At 50.0% G+C, this 4,835-nt stretch overlaps 1 protein-coding gene across 9 annotated transcripts in view; it reads left to right on the forward strand.

Moving 5' to 3' along the window:
* The window catches only part of PACSIN2 (protein kinase C and casein kinase substrate in neurons 2), a 138,380-nt gene that overhangs the window by 53,508 nt on the left and 80,037 nt on the right, over positions 1-4,835 (forward strand). Inside the window, exon 2 of one of the 9 annotated variants that reach the window (XM_025213208.1) lies at positions 1,995-2,155. The exons of the other annotated variants lie outside the window; for them this stretch is intronic. The gene's annotated coding sequence lies outside the window, so the exon portion shown is untranslated. The remainder of the gene's footprint in view (positions 1-1,994; positions 2,156-4,835) is intronic. 9 annotated transcript variants of the gene reach the window in all.

The raw sequence follows: 4,835 nt of genomic DNA on the forward strand, positions 1-4,835 counted from the left end.
ACTGGCCAGGAGCTGATGAGTCCAGGGTTTTTTGGTTGGATTTTTTTTTTTTAATAAGGGCTGGGAGCTGGGGCAAGCGCAGCAGCCATGGTGGGGGCTGGGAGAGTGGACAGGGGTCGGGGGGCTTGGCTGAGCCCCCCACATGGTGGGCGGCAGCAGGGATTTCCTCCCTGCCAGGCAGGAGCCAGTGAGTGGTGGCTTTGGGGAAAAAAAAAAAGAAGAGCCGGTAGCTGAGGCAGGCACACCCAAGCGGGTGGGGGATGGGGCCTGTGTGATTTGGCCAAATCGATTTGGGACAGTGATTCAAATCGCTGAATCACATCACTGTCTCCCTGAATGGGCCGGATCCAAATCCGAAGTGAATACTAGTCACTTTGCACAGGCCTAATTAACAGTATTGAAACTATCAATTTATGTACATTGTGAATGAAAGAATCATTCTCAGTCTTTGCAGATGTTCTGATAACTGTCTGACTGTAAATCAAATGCAGCATCCTTTTCTAGTCTTCTTCTGTAATACTAATATTTTGAATGAATTATTAATGTTTAATTGCAGTATATACAACGCTACAATAAGAGAATGCTAAGGTTGAAAAAAAATCAAACAGTTATAATAGAAAATACCAGAAATAAGGTACACCAAGTAAGACTAGCAAAATATTGGAAAGACAGACCAGGTTTTGGAAGATGACTCAATAGGAGAGGAAAATCATCACCACCTCACAGGATTTTTACTTCTCCCTGTCTTGAGCAAGCGAGCATCTTTTCAGGATGATCAGTATATTCTTGGGATATTACCATTAATCTTTGAATGTTATTGGGTCTATTTGTGTTATGTAGACACACTGCAGCTGCGCGAAGTGCATGGGAGATCTCCTTAGTTGTTTTTTGTGTCCTTGGTTTCTCACGCCTTAGTTGGTTTTACCAGGAGGGGCCAATTTAACTCTCTAAATGATGATTTAGCATTCTTTGTTTTAAGAAGGGACTTCCTGCAGCTAAATTGGACATGGTAGTGCTTTCATCTAATCTAAGGCTGGACTTAAGGCATGGGGGGATTCAGATGAATTGAATTTACTACACAAAAATCTTAAGCAGTATAGGAGAGGAAACAAACTCTGCATTGCCCTGTGCAGCTTTCTAACAAGTATGCCAAGGACTCTGTTATCTTTCTGTGGGTAAACAACTGTATGATTAAAACAGTAGCAATTCGGTGCCCTTCCCCAGTGGAATGGGGATGAGAAGACGTCATAGTGGAAAGCAGCACCAGAGTATTGTAGTCTGATGAAAACCTCCGTTCATCTAAGAAAAGAGGCATCATAACCTATTGGCTAAGTCAGGGGATGGGCAATTATTCGGATCAGAGGGCCATTTAGGGAGTTTAAGTGAATTGTCACAGGCTGGGTCAGCACCCTTTCTCCCCCCACAGCTGCTCACCAGAACTCCCTAGGTGGTCCTCTAGCCCAAATAATAGTCCACCTTTGAGCAGAGAACGAAGGTTAGGGAGAACAAAGATTAAGGTCCCCTTCTCTCTGCCCCCTGCCCCAAGTCCCTGGCCCAGTGCCACGCTATATTCCTGTGCACCAGCCTTGGCTCCTGCCCAACTCAACTGTGTGCTGGGGACTTGGAGGGAGAGGGGGCAGTGCAGGAGGAAGGGGAACAAAGGTTCAAGTCCCTTGATCTTTGTTGTCTCTGCTCAGGGGTGGGTAATTATTTATATGTTTCTTTGGTCAAATTATTGTTGTGCTCAAGAGAAATACTGAATTACTGCGCTTTATATTAATAGAATTGTTTAGGTCTGCTTGCACTGCATGAAGACTTTTTGCAGGTCCACTGCTCTATTCATTGCATCATATGAACTTAAAGATGCCTGAGATACTACAGCAGGGGCGGGCAGTTATTTTAGGCAGAGGGCCACTTACTGAGTTTTGGCAAGCCATTGAGGGCCACGTGACAGGCATATTAATTTTCTAAGGGGTTTTTTTTTTTTTTTTTAGGGGTGTCACAGGCCAGATGGAATGGCCTGGCGGGCCGCTTCCAGCCTGCGGGCCACATTTTACCCACCATGTGCTTATAGCCACATAACTTATAAATTGCTCTTCAGGAAACAATAGCAAAGCTGACTTGCTCAGAACAGTAGCACCAGCCTCCTCTCAAGGTTTGTTTTGGGGGGGGTGGGGGGAGGGGGGGTTGGGTTTTGTTGTGTTTTTTTGCTCACCACATGATTATATTGACCGAGAGGCTACCTGGTCATACATTTGTACCTTCCCGAAGCTTTACAACCCTTTGACTATCAATAGATACCCCTGTAACAGGGGGGCTTCCCGGCTGATTAGGAGTTGGCCTGCCCACCTGTTTCTAGGCTAACCATCTGCCTCACTTGTCTGCCACACCTTGATGGAAAATGATTAAGATATTATCCAGGCAGGAGGCTACCCATTTCATGCCCTGATGCCAGATGGTGTTATCTGCGCTCCAAAACCTCTCCTACACTGCCGCCCATGCCTCGCAGATGGCATCTAAGTTCTTAACATCTCCAGCCCCACACTGGGCCCTATAACACTCTAGTCTGGACCCCAACTAGATCGCTCCTTATCAGGTGGCCTACTCCACCCTCATTCTGGGCTGCCAAGCTCCCTGCACTCGTGTTCTCCCCCCAGGACCTTTGACCACATGGGCCCTGGCCTCACCAAAAGGCCAGTAAGAACCCCAAGTCCCCAGCTCTGGGCGCCCCTGGCCCTTTTGACCCTTTTGGTCCTGGCCCCAGCACTGACCAGTCAAGGGTGCCTCAAGTCAGGCTTCTGAGCAACTAGCCCACACTCTTACATGGGTCCACTTTCTCAGGCCCTACTATGGGGTTACCCACCCGGTTGTGGGAGCTGGGGTTATTAAGGCATTGGGCCTCGCATTTCTGGGGGACTGTTCTGCCATGAACAGCCCCATTAGGCACCCCATCCCCGGCAGGGTGCAGTTTTAGGTTATGCCCAGGACCAAGAGCCTTCTAGCCATCCTCATAAGCTCTTGCCCTTGCCTCCTAGTGTTTCTGCTGCAGCTCAGCCAGGCGATTGTTTCTGCTTGGGCTGGCAGCAGCAAACTTCAGCCTTTATATACCTGGTTCTCAAAATGGTTGCTGCCATCAGGCACCTGCTGGCTGCCTGACTGCCCTTAAAGTGGCAGGCACCCAAAGGTGCACTACTACAATGTTTTTTTTTCATGTGCCGGTGCCTCATGCTGTAGTCTTGCAATATTATTAAAAACATAAAAAACTAGAGATGCACCTATATATTGGCCCATACCGGATCGGCACCGTTAAAAGGAAAATTGACATTGTTGACCATCGGCCTTTTTTTGGCTGGTGAAGCTGATAATGTCACCGATTAAATGCCTTTTGCTTGCAGAAGAGCATCCAGCCAGTAAGTCCGGGGTGGGGTGGGGTGGGGGGGACAACAAATTGAGGCCCCCACAGTGAGGGAGGGAGTGGGGCAGGGGCAGGTGCTACCCAGGCAGGGTGCAGGTGGCTCATCCAAGGGGGGCAGGGAGGGGGAGGTGGCTTCCTGCCAATGCATGCATCTGCATGGGAGGCATGTACCCCCAGATTTGTGCATGGGGTGAGGGTGGCTGCCTGTTGCAGGCTCGAGGCCAGGGGCTGCACCAGCTTCTGCCTGGCGGGGGGGCTGGGCTGGGGCTGCACTTGCGGTGGGGGGTGGTAGCACGAGGAGAGGGGCTATGGAGTGGGCTATAGCCCCCAAAATTCACCATAGCCCCCCCCCAGTGCCACTGCCACCTGCCGTACCCCCACCCACCTCGAGCACAGCCTCAGCTTAGCCCCTCTACCAGGACGAGGCCAGCGCAACCCCTGTCCCTGAGCCCGCAGCAGGCAGCCCATCCTTGCCTCGCACACAAATTCAGGGGGCACATGCCCCCCTAGGGGTGTGCACGGTGGCAGGAGCTGCCCCCCAAATGACCTGCCTGCGGCCTCCCTCACTGTGGGGACCTTGACCTCCCCTGCCCCCTCCCCCCCTTGCTCCTTCCCCCATATACACTTACTGGCTGGACCCTGCTCTCCAAGCCTCCAGGCTGCATATTGGCAATCAGGTAGGTATCAGCCAATATATTTGGTTAATAATCAGCCATTGGTATAGCCCCTCAAAATCTTTATTGGTGCACCCCTATTAAAAACTACATCTTGAAATTTCCCTGAAAGCCCTTTGTTATTTTTTAAAAACCAAAAGACACTAAATTATGGATCTGTTAATCTGGTAGATGGAGACTAAATTTATTTTCATTGTTAAAACTTTGAGTCACTACATAAACAGATCCTGAACCTCTTGCTTCAGAATATTTGCTTTGCTAATATGATAGATAATAATATGTTTTGTTTCTTAAATTATTTTTGCCGTAGGAAACAGCAGATTATAAACTGCCTATATAAATTCATTAACAAGTTTCCAGTCCATAGGAGATGCCTTTTTTTTTTTTTTTTTTTTTACAGGAGCTCTTTTACCTGGCAAGGTCTTCAGCAGGGGTGGGCAATTATTTTGGGCAGAGGGCCACTTACCCAGTTTTGGCAAGCTGTCGAGGGCCGGATGGGTAGCCCCACCTCTTGACAGGTGCCCTGCTCCCTGGTCACCATCTTGGGACCAATGTCTCGGGTCCAGCGCCGGTGGGGCCCAGAGCGGGGTGCAGGCTGGCAGGGGTCTGCGGAGTCGGGTTGGGCTGCAACAGCAGGGAGAAGGGGGAGCTGGCTCGGCTCCGTAGAGCCCCTGCTGGCCGGGACCCTGTACTCCTGCTGCTCTGCTCTGGGCCCTGCTGGTGCTGGCCCCGGGGCACTGGTGTGG

This window comes from Alligator sinensis, unplaced genomic scaffold, assembly GCF_000455745.1.
Source record: "Alligator sinensis unplaced genomic scaffold, ASM45574v1 scaffold292_1, whole genome shotgun sequence".
Taxonomy (NCBI): domain Eukaryota; kingdom Metazoa; phylum Chordata; order Crocodylia; family Alligatoridae; genus Alligator; species Alligator sinensis.